Genomic DNA, 12,360 nt, shown 5'->3' on the forward strand with positions numbered 1-12,360 from the left:
TGGCCCCATGGGACAGCGCCAGGGAAGGGACCCCGCAGGTCGAGGGTTAGCAGTGAGGTCGGCCTCACTGCAGCCTGCTCAGGGAGGACTTCCTGGCGATGTGCATGCTCAAGCGCTCGCGATGCCGGCCATTCCAGGTGGTGCGGCCCTGCAGACGTGCAGCGCCCGAAGCGAGTTCGCCAGGCGTTTTCCAGCCAATTCTCACGAGGGTTCTGCCCAAACTGGGATCGGGAGAATTGGCCGGCCATGGGCAGCCCTGCGCAGCACCCTGCTCTCCATTACACAGGCCTCTTTCTCGACCGGAGCAAGGGTCGGCTTTCCGGAAAACACGCGGAAACAAAACGAGTTTCCTCCGGGCCCACCTGGAGGCCCTGCCCAGGGAAGCATTCCCGGTGCAGAGTTGAAGTACGGGTGGTGGCTGGGCATACTGGAATCGGTTTGGGCAGAAAGCCCATGAGAATTGGCAGGCGTTGGGCAGCCCTGCACACCGCCCTGCTCTCCGTGGCCCAGGGCCCTTTCTCCCCGGGGCATGGGGAAGCTGCCTGCAAAAGGGGCAGGAAGCGACGTGGCCCACGCGGGCCCCCCGCACAGGGAGTGTTCCCAGATGAGAGTTGAAGGATGGGTGGTGGCAGGGTGTGCGCCTTGGTCTTTTCGGGCTGAAAGGATGCCCAAGGATGGGTTGTCCTCAGTTGGGTCATGCAGGATTCTCTCACTCTGAGGCTTGTCCGAAAGTCAAAGTGCATCGTTGGTACCCGGGTTGGAGGAGGAGGCATGGCCGCGGGACTCAGGTTTCCCCAGATGGAGGCACGGAGGGACAGGACCCTGGAAGCGGAAGGCTTGAAAGCAGGCGAAATTTCGAGCCCGAGTCTCGGGGCAGCCCTGGACCCATGGGACAGTGCCAAGGAGGGGGCCCCCGCATGCCAAAGAGCAGGAGGCGTCAGCCTCCTGGCAGCCTGCCTCGCGGAGGGCTACCTGGCGAGGTTCGTGCTTGAGCGCTTGTGATGCCGCCCAGGCCCGGGAGGGCGGCCCTGCAGAGGAGCGGCGCCCAAAGCAAGTTCGCCGGGTGTTTTCTGCAGGCTGAAGAGCTGAAGGCGTCGGCCTCGCCACAGCCTGTCCCACGTAGGGCTTTCTGGCGGTTTTCGGGGGGCAATTGCTCGAAAAGCCGGGCCAGGCCCAGTGGGGCGGCCGTGCAGACGTGTGACACCCAAAGCGGGTTAGCTGGACGTTTTCTAGCCAATTCTCACGAGCGTTCTGCCCAAACCAGAATCGGTTTGGGAAGAACGCTCTTGAGAATTGGCCGGTGTTGGGAAGCCCTGGGGACAGCCCTGTTCTCCGTGACCCAGGGCCCTTTCTCACCCGGGCATGGGACAGCAGCCCGGAAAAGGTGCGGAAACAATGCGGCCCACACGGGGCTCGGGTCCAGGGGACCGGTCCCGGAGCAGAGTTGAAGAACGGGTGCCGGCAGGGTGTGCGCCTCCATCTTTTCGGTTGGATGGGGCGCCCAAGGATGGGGCTCTCCTCAGTTGGGGCATGGAGGTTTCTCTCGCTCTTAGGCTTGTCCGAAGCACCAAAATGCACCGTTGGCGCCGGGGTGGAAAAGGGAGGAGTAGCCAGGGGACTCAGGTTTCCCCAGATGGAGGTACGGAGGGACAGCGGAAGCAGAAGGCTGGGAAGCAGGTGAAATTTCGAGCCCGAGTCTCAGGGCATCCTTGGCCCCATGGCACACTTCCAAGGAGGGGACCCTCAGAGGCCGAGGAAGAGGAGCCATCGGCCTCGCCACAGCCTGCCCCGGGTAGGGCTTCCTGGCAGTGTTCGGGCACAAATGCTCGAAAAGCCGGGCCAGGCCCATGGGGGCGGCTGTACAGACATGCGACACCTGAAGCGAGTTCGCTGGACGTTTTCCAGCCAGTTCTCACGAGCGTTCTGCCCAAACTGGGATCAGTTTGGGCAGAACGCTCGGGAGAATTGGTTGGCATTGGGCAGCCCTGCGGACCACCCTGCTCTCCGTGGCCCAGGGCCCTTTCTCGCCGGGGCATGGGGCAGCCGCCCAGCAAAGGCACGGAAAGGACGTGGCCCATGAGGGGTCCCCGGGGCATGGGAGTGTTTCCAGAGCAGAGTTGAAGGACCGGTGGCGGCAGGGCGTGCGCCTCCGTCTTTCAGGCGGATGGGGCGCCCAATATTGGGTCTGACCTCAGTTGGGGCATGCAGGTTTCTCTCACTCCGAGGCTTGTCCGAAGCACCAAAAAGCACCTTTGGCGCCGGGGTGGTAGAGAGATGAGTGGCCACGGGAATCAGGGTTCCCCATACTGAGGCCACGAAGGTAGGACACCGGAAGCGGAAGGCTGGGGAAGCAGGCGAGGGTTGGTGTCCGGGCTTTGTGCCACGCCCAGCCCCATGGACAGCACCAGGGATGGAACCACCGCAGGCCGAGGATCAGCAGGCGTCGGCCTCACCACATCCTACCTCACGGAGGGCTTCCTGGTGGGTTTCTGGCGCGAGTGCTCGCGATGCCAGGCCAGGCCTGGTGGGGGAAGGCTGCAGACATGCTACACCTGAAGCGAGTTCGCTGGGTGTTGTCCAAAAAATTCTCCCGAGCGTTCTGCCCAAACTGGGATTGGTCTGGGCAGAACACTCATGAGAATTGGCCGACATTGGTCGGCCCTGCGGACCGCCCTGCTCTCCGTGGACCAGGGCCCTTTCTCGCCCGTTGCATGGGGCGGCCGCCCAGAAAAACCGTGGAAATGACATGGCCCACCCGTGGGCCCTGGTGCAGGGGAGCATTCCCAGAGCAAATTTGAAGGACAGGTGGCGGCCTGGCATTCGCCTCCGTCTTTTCGGGCTGATGGGGTGCCCAAGGATGGGGCTGACCTCATTGTGGGCAGGCAGGTTATCTCGCTCCAAGGGTTGTCCGAAGTGCTGAAAGGCACCGTTGGCGTCGGTGTGGTAGGGAGATGCGTGGCTGCGGGACACAGGGTTCCCGATATGGAGGCCACGAGGTACAGGACCCTGGAAGCAGAAGGCTGGGGATGCAGGGGATGGTTCGAGCACGGGCTTGGTGGTGGGCCCAGTTCCATGGGACAGCGCCAGGAAGGAGACCCCTGCAGGCCATGAAGCAGGAGTAGTCGGCCTCAACACAGTCTGCCTCGCAGAGGTCTTCCTGACCGTGTTCATGCGCGAGCCCTCGCGATGCTGGGCCAGGCTGGGTGGGGGGCCCTTCAGACGTCCAGCGCCCGAAGCGAATTCGCCAGGCATTTTCCGGCCTATTCTTAGCAGCGTTCTGCCCAAACTGGGATCGGTTGGGCAGAACGCTCCTGAGAATTGGCCGGCATTGGGCAGCCTTGGGGTTCACCCTGCTCTCCGTGGCCCTGGGCCCTTACTTGCTTGGTATTTGTCACGAACACCTGGAAAATGTGACAAATGACGTGACCCACCTGGGGGCACCAGTGCAGAGGAGCATTCCTGGAGCAGAGTTGAGATACGGGTTACCCTTTCTCCATATCCTCTCCAACATATGTTGATTCCTATATTGCTGATTTGGGCTGTTCTAACTGGTGTCAGGTGCTATCTCAACGTGTTTTAATTTGAGTCTCCATGAGGGCTAGTGATGATGAACATTTTTTCATGTGTCTGATAGCCATTTGTATGTCTTAATTGGAGAAATGTCTGTTCCTATATTCTGCCCATGTTTTTATATGATTGTCTGCTTTGTGTGTGTTGAGTTTGAGGAGTTCTTTATAGATCCTGGATATCAACATGTTGTTTGTACTATCATTTGCAAATATCTTCTCCCATTCCCTGGGTTGCCTCTGTGTTTTGTTGACTGTTTCCTTTGCTGTGCAGAAGCTTTTGAATTGATGAAGTCCCAAAAATTCACCTTTGCTTTTGTTCGCTTTGTTTTTGGAGACATATTTTGAACAAAGTTGTTGTGGCCAGTGTTGAAGAGGTTACTGCCTATGTTCCCCTCTATGATTCTCATGGATTCCTACCTCAAGTTTAGGTCTTTTATCCATTTCGAGTTCTCTGTGTTTGGTGTAAGAGAATGGTCGAGTTTCATTCATCTACACATAGCTGTCCCAATTTTCCCAGCACCATTTATTGAATAGACTGCCTTTATTCCACTGTATATTTTTCCTACTTTGTTGAAGATTATTTGACTGTAGAGTTTATTGCCCATATCTGAGCTCTCTACTCAGTTCCACTGGTCTATGGTTCTGTTTTTATGTGAGTCCCATGCTGTATTGGTGATCAGAGCTTTGTATAACACTGGAAATCAGACAAAGTGATGCTCCCAGTTTTGTTTTTCTTTTTGGCATTTCCTTAGCAATACAGTGTCTTTCTGATTCTACACAAATTTTAGGCTTGTGTTGGCTCCAGCACTTTAAAACATACCGGTGGAATTTTTTTTTGAATGGCATTAAAAGGATCAATTGCTCTAGGCAGGCCCTTAACATTAAATGTCTAGACATTTTAGCAATGTTTATGCTTCTGATCCATAAGCATGCAATGGGCTTCTGTCATTTTTGTTTTCTTCAATTTCTTTCATGAGTGTTGTATAGTTCCTTACTTACAGATCCTTTACCTCTTTGGTTTTGTTTATTCCCAGGTATGTTATTGTTTGGGTGTTGTAGTTAACGGAATCAATTCTCTAATTTCCCTTTCTGTATTTTCATTGGTAATGTAAGAAAGCCAATGATTCCTGTACAATGATTTTGTATCCTGCCACATCATTGGATTGCTGAATGCGTTCTAGTAGTTAGGGGGTGGAGACTTTTGGGTATTCCATATAAAGTATATCAAATGTGAAGAGAGAGATTGACTTCATTGCCAATTTGGATACATTTTATTTCTTTTTATTGTCTGTTTGCTGATGCGAGGACTTCAAATACTATGTTGAACAAGAGTGGTGAGAGTGGGCATCCTTCTCATGTTCCTGATCTCAAAGGGAAGGCTGTCAGCTTTTACCCAGGAGGAGGATATTTACTGTGAATTTTTCATATAAACATTTAAAGAGGTTGACAAATATTTCCTCTATCCCTATACTTCGAAGCGTTTTAATCAGGAATGGATGCTGCCAAATGCTTTTTCGTCATTAATTGAGAGGAACATGTGGTTCCCTCACCTCTCTTATTAATTTGTTCTATGACATTGATTTGCAAATGTTGAACCACCCTTGCAACCTAGGCATAGATCTCACCCGATCATGGCAGATAATCTTTTTAATGTACTGTTGGATTCTATTAGCTAGGATCTTGCTGAGAATAGTAGCATCCATATTCATCAATTATATTGGTTTGAAATTCTCCTTCTTGATGAGGACTTTGCCTGGTGTGTGGATCAGGGTAATGCTGGCTTCAAAAAAAGTGTCTGGAAGTATTCCTTCTGTTTCAAATTTTGCAAGGAGCTTCAGGAGAAGAGGTGTTAGTTCTTTTTTTAAAGTTTGGTGCAATTCGTTAGGGCATCCTTCAGGACCTGGGGTCTTGTCTTTTGGTAGGCTTTTGATCACTGTTTAAACCCGTTACTGGATAATGGTCTATTCGGGTTGTACATTTCTTCCTTGTTCAATTTTGGGATTTAACAGTTTTCTAGGAATGCATCCATTTCACCTAGGTTGCTTAGCTTATTTGCATATACTTTTTTCCCAATTTCTTTTCAGTTTAACCATATTCATTGTTTTAGCACCACACCCAGTGCTCCATGCAACCCGTCCCCTCTCTATTACCCACCAAGTATTTCCCCAACCTCCCACCCCTGCTCTTTCAATGCCCTCTTAGATTTCTTTTTTCAGAGTCCATAGTCTCTCATGGTTCCCCTCCCCTTCCAATTTCCCTCCACTCCCTTCTCCTCTCCATCTCCCCTTGTCCTCCATACTATTTGTTATACTCCACACAGAAGTGAAACCCTATGATAATTGACTCTCTCTGATGGATTTATTTCACTCAGCAGAATCTCTTCCAGTCCCGTCCAGGTTGCTGCAAAAGTTGGGTATTCATCCTTTCTGAATGGAAGCATAATACTTCATAGTGTATATGAACCACATCTTCCTTATTCATTCTTCCAAGGACATCTTGGTTCTTCCCACAGTTTGGCAAGCGTGGCCATTGCTGCTATAAATTTGGGTTACAGATGGCCCTTCTTTTCACGCCATCGGTATCTTTGGGTTAAATACCTAGGAGTGTAATTGCAGAATTATAGGGATGTTCCATTTTTAATTTCTTGAGGAATCTCCACACCGTTCTCTAAAGAGGCTGCACCCCTTGCATTCCGACCCACAGTATAAGAGGATTCCCCTTTCTCCACATGCTCTCTAACACATATTGTTTCTCATCTTGCTAATTTAGGCCATTCTAACTGGTGTAAAGTGACATCTTAATATGATCTTAAATTGAAACTCACTGATGCCTAGTGACGATGAACATTTTTTTCAAGTGTCTGACAGCCATTTGTATGTCTTCATTGGAGAAGTGTCTGTTCCTAACTTCTGCCTATTTTTTGATATAATTATCTGATTCGTGTGTGTTGATTTTGAGGAGCTCTTCATAGATCCTGTATATCAACTTTTTGTCTGTACTGTCATTTGTAAATATCTGATTTTGACGAAATCCACAATGTTTATTTTGGCTTTTCTTTCCTTTGCCCTTGAAGACATATCTTGAAAGAATTCGCTGTGGTTGATATCAAAAGATTACTTACTATGTTCTCCTCTAGGATTCTGATGGATTCCTGTCTCACCTTGAGATAGGAATCTTTTTATCCATTATGATTTCCTCTTTGTGTATGGTGTAACAGGATGGTCGAGTTTCATTCTTCTACATAGAGCTGCCCAATTTTCCCTGCACCATTTATTGAAGAGACTGCCTTTTTCCCACTGTATATTTTTTCCTGCTTTCTTGAATATTATTTGTCCATAGAGTTGATAGACCATATCTGAGCTCTCTTTTGTGTTCCACTGGTCTATGGGTCTCTGTTTATATGCCAGTCCCATGCTTTCTTGGTGATCACAGCTTCATAGTAACCCTTGAAATCAGGCAACGTGGTGCTCCCGTTTTGTTTCTCTTTTCAGCAATTCTTAGCAATACGGGGTCGCTTCTATTCCACACAAATTTTAGGCGTGTGCTTGTTCCATCTCTTTGAAAGATATCGGTGGAATTTTTATTGCAATGGCATTAAATGGATCAATTGCTCTAAGCAGTATACACATTTTAAGAATGTTTATTCTTCTGATCCATGAGAAATCAATGGTTTTCTGTCTCATTGGTTTTCTTCATTTCTGTCATGAGTGTTCTCTAGTTCCTCTAGTATAAATCCTTTACCTCTTTGATTTGGTTTATTCCCAGGTATCTTATGGTTCGGGTGCTGTAGTAAATGGCATTGATTCTCTAATTTCCCTTTCTGTATTTTCATTGATAATGTAGAAGAAAGCCACTGATTTCTGTATCATGATTTTGTATCCTGCCACATTCTTGAATTGCTATTTGAGGTCTGATAGATTGGGGGCGGAGTCATTTGGGATTTCCATAATGATTATGTCATCCTTGAGGAGAGAAAGTTTGATTTCTTTGTTGCCAACTTGGATACCTTTTATTTCTCTTTGTTGTCTGATTGCTGTTGCCGAACTTCACAGCTTATGTTGAACAAGGGTTGTGAGAGTGGGTGTCCTTGTCATGTTCCTGATTTCAAAGCAAAGGCTGGGATCTTTTATCATTTGAGGATTGTATTCACTGTGGGTTTTTCATAGAAACATTTTATGAAGTTGACAAATATTTCCTCTATCCCTATACTTTGCAGCATTTTAGTCAGGAGCAGATGCTGGATTTTGTCAAATGCTTTTTATTCACCAATTGAGAGGACCATGTGGTTCTTCTCTTTTCACTTCTTAATAGGTTCTATGACATTGATTGATTGGTGAATGTCAAACCAACCTTGCAACCCAGGGATAGATCCTACTCGGTCTTGGTGGAATGACTGTTTAATGTAGAGTAGGTTCCTAGGAGCTAGAATCTTATTGAGTTCTTAGCATCCATATTCATCAGTGATATTGCCTTGAAATTCTTCTTTTTGTTGATGTCTTTGCCTGGTTTGTGGATCAGGGTAATGCTGGCTTCAAAAAAAGTGTCTGGAAGTTTTCCTTCTGCTACAAATTTCGGAAAGAGCTTCAGGAGAAGAGGTGTTAGTTCTTTTCTTAAAAATTGGTATAATTCGCTAAGGCATCCTTCAGGTCACGGGATCTTGTCTTTTGGGAGGTTTTAGATCACTGCATTTATCTCATTACTGGATAATTGTCCATTCAGGTTGTATATTTCTTCCTGGTTCAATTTTGGGATTTTACAGTTTTGTAGGAATGCATCCATTTAACCTAAGTTGCTTTCCTAATTGGCATATATTGTTTTTTCCCCCAATTTCTTTTCAGTGTAACTGTATTCATTGTTTTACCACCACACCCAGTCCTCCATGCAATCCATGCTCTCTCTCTATTACCCACCAGGTGTTTCCACAACCTCCCACCCCCGCTCTTTCAAAGCCCTCAGGTTATTTTTCAGAGTCCATTGTCTCTCATGGTTTTTCTACCCTTCCGATGTCCCTCCACTCCCTTCTTCTCTCAATCTCCCCTTGTCCTCCATGCAGTTTGTTACACACCACACATAAATGAAACTGTATCATAATAGCCACTCACTGCTTGATTTATTTCACTCAGCAGAATCTCTTCCAGTCCTGTCCATGTTACTACGAAAGTTGGGTACTCATCCTTTCTGAATGGAGGCATAATACTCTATAGTGTATATGGACCTTCCTTATCCATTCTTCCGTTGAAGGGCATCTTGGTTCTTTCCACAGTTTGGCAACCGTGGCCATTGATGCTCTAAACATTGGATTACAGATGGCCCTTCTTTCACGCCATCTCTATATTTGGGGGGTAAATACCTAGAAGTGCAATTGCAGGGTTATAGGGAAGTTCTATTTTTAATTTCTTTAGGAATCTCCCCACTGTTCTCCAAAGAGCCTGCACCAACTTGCATTCCCTCCAACAGTGTAAGAGATTTCCCGTTTCTCCACATCCTCTCCAACACATGTTGGTTCCCGTCTTGCTAATTTAGGCCATCCTAACTGGTGCAAGGTGACATCTTAATGTGGTTTTCATTTGAATCTCACTGATGCCTATTGATGATGAACATTTTTTCAGGTGTCTGATAGCCATTTGTATGTCTTCATTGGAGAAGTGTCTGTTCATATCTTCTGCCTATGTTTTGATATGATTATCTGTATTTTGTGTATTGAGTTTCGGAGTTATTCCTAGATCCTGGATATCAAACTTATGTCTGTCCTGTCATTTGCAAATATCTTATTGCATTCTGTGGGTTGCCTCTTTGCTTTCTTGACTGTTTCCTATGCAGCGCAGAAGCTTCTGAATTTGATGAAATCCCTGAAGTTTATTTTCACTTTTGTTTTCTTTACCTATGGAGACATATCTTGAAAGAAGTCGCTGTGGCTGATATCGAAGAGATTACTGCCTATTTTCTCCGCTAGGATTCTGATGGATTCCTGTCTCACATTGAGGTCTTTTACCCATTATGAGTTTATCTTTGTGTATGGTGTAAGAGGATGGTCGAGTTTCTTTCCTCTTTATAGAGCTGTCCAGTTTTCCCTGCACCAGTTATTGAAGAGACTGTCTTTTTTCCACTGTATATTTTTTCCTGCTTTCTTGAAGATTATTTGTTCATAGAGTTGATGGTCCATATCTGCGCTCTCTACTGTGTTCCACTGGTCTATGGGTCTGTTTTTATGCCGGTCCCATGATTTCTTGGTGATCACAGCTTGATAGTATCACTTGAAATCAGGCAACGTGGTGCTCCCAATTTTGTTTCTCTTTTCAGCAATTCTTAGCAATACGGTGTTGCTTCTGATTCCACACAAATTTTAGGCGTGTGTTTGTTTCAGCTCTTTGAAAGATACCAGTTGAATTTTGATTGGAATGACCTTAAATGGATCGATTGCTCTAGGCAGTATAGACATTTTAACAAAGTTTATTCTTTTCATCCATGAGAATGCAATGGTTTTCCATGTTTTTCGTTTTCTTGCATTTTGTCATTAGTGTTCTCTAGTTTGTCGAGTACAAATCCTTTAACTCTTTGTTTGGTTTATTCCCAGGTATCTTAGGTTTTGGGTGCTGTAGTAAATGGAATTGATTCTCTAATTTCCTTTTCTGGATTTTCATTGATAATGTAGAAGAAATCCACTGATTTCTCTACCATGATCTTGTATCCTGCCACATAATTGATTGGCTGTATGAGTTCTGGTAGTTTGGGGGCGGAGTCTGTTGCGTTTTCCATATCAAGTATGTCATCTGTGAGGAGAGAGAGTTTGACTTCTTCATTGCTAATTTGGATAACTTTTATTTCTCTTTGTGTCTGATGGCTGTTGCCAGACTTCATAGCCTATGTTGAACTAGAGTGGTTTAGTGGGCATCCTTGTCATGTTCCTGATTTCAAAGCAAAGACTGTCAGCTTTTACCTTTTGACGATGGTATACACTGTGAGTTTTTCATAGAAACATTTTATGAAGTTGACGAATATTCCCTCTATCCCTATACTTTGCAGCGTTTTAGTCAGGAGCAGATGCAGGATTTTGTCCAAATCTTTTTCTTCACCAATTGAGAGGACCATGTGGTTTTTCTCTCTTCACTTCTTAATTGGTTCTATGACATTGATTGATTTGTGAATGTCGAACCAACCTTGCAACCCAGGGATAGATCCTACTCAGTCATGATGGATAGACTTTTTAATGTACTGTAGGTTCCTAAGAGCTACAATCTTGTTGAGAATCTTAGCATCCATATTCGTCAGTGATATTGGTTTAAAATTCTCCTGTTTGATGAGGACTTTGCCTGGTTTGTGGATCAGGGTAATGCTGGCTTCATAGAAAGTGTCTGGAAGTTTTCCTTCTGCTTCATATTTTGGAAAGAGCTTCAGAAGAAGAGGTGTTAGTTCTTACATAACGTTTGGTAGAATTCGCTAAGGCATCCTTCAGGTCATAGGGTCTTGTTTTGGGAGGTTTTTGATCACTGCTTTAATCTCGTTACTGGATAATGGTCCATTTAGGTTGTACATTCCTTCCTGGTTCAATTTTGGTATTTACAGTTTTCTAGGAATGCATCCATTTCACCTAGGTTGCTTAGCTATTGGCATATACTTGTGTTCTTTTTCCAAATTCTTTTCAGTGTAACCGTATTCATTGTTTTAGAACCACACCCAGTGCTCCATCAATCCGTGCCCTCTCTATTACACACCACGTATTTCCCCAACATCCCAACCCCTCTCTTTCAATGTCTCAGATAATTTTTTTACTGTTGCATATATTTTTTAAATTAAATTTATTTATTTTCTGAATAAATAACATCATTCATTATTTTTTTCACCATACCCTGTGCTCCATGCAATCTGTACCCTCTATAATACCCACCAACTGGTACCCCAACCTCCCACCCCCATGACACTTCAAACCCCTCAGTGTAATTGAAGGGTTATAGGGAAGTTCTATTTTTAATTTCTTGAGGAATATCCACACTGTTCTCTAAACAGGCTGCAACAACTTGCTTTCCCACCCACAATGTAAGAGGATTCCCCTTTCTCCACATCCTCTCCCAAACATGTTGTTTCCCGTCTAACTAATTTACGCCATTCTAACTGTAAGTTTAGAATGCAAGAAAGCATTCTTGCATTCTAACTGTAAGGTGTAAGGTGATAATTAATATGGTTTCATTTGAATCTCCCTGATGCCTAGTGATGATGCACATTTCTTCAGCTGTCTGATAGCCATTTTATTTCTTCATGAAGAAGTGTCTATTCATATCTTCTACCCATTTTTTGATATGATTATCTGTTTTGTGTGTGTTGAGTTTGGGGAGTTCTTCATAAATCCTGGATATGAACTTTTTGTCTGTCCTATCATTTGAAAATATCTTATTGCATTCTGTGGGTTGCCTCTTTGCGTTCTTGACTGTTTCCTATGCACTGCAGAAGCTTTTGATTTTGATGAAGTTCCAGAAGTTTATTTTGGCTTCTGTTTCCTTTGGTTTGGAGGCATATCTTTTTTTTTTAAAGATTTTATTTGTTTATTTGACAGAGATCACAAGTAGGCAGAGAGGCAGGCAGAGAGAGAGAGGAAAGCAGGCTCCCTGCTGAGCAGAGAGCCCAATGCGGGACTCGATCCCAGGACCCTGAGATCATGACCTGAGTTGAAGGCAGCGGCTTAACCCACTGAGCCACCCAGGCGCCCCTGGAGGCATATCTTGAAAGAAGTCACTGTGGCTGAATTTGAGGAGAATACTGCCTATGTTCTCCTTAGGAATCTAATGGATTCCTATCT

The sequence above is a fragment of the Mustela nivalis genome, assembly GCF_964662115.1.
Source record: "Mustela nivalis genome assembly, chromosome: 3".
Taxonomy (NCBI): domain Eukaryota; kingdom Metazoa; phylum Chordata; class Mammalia; order Carnivora; family Mustelidae; genus Mustela; species Mustela nivalis.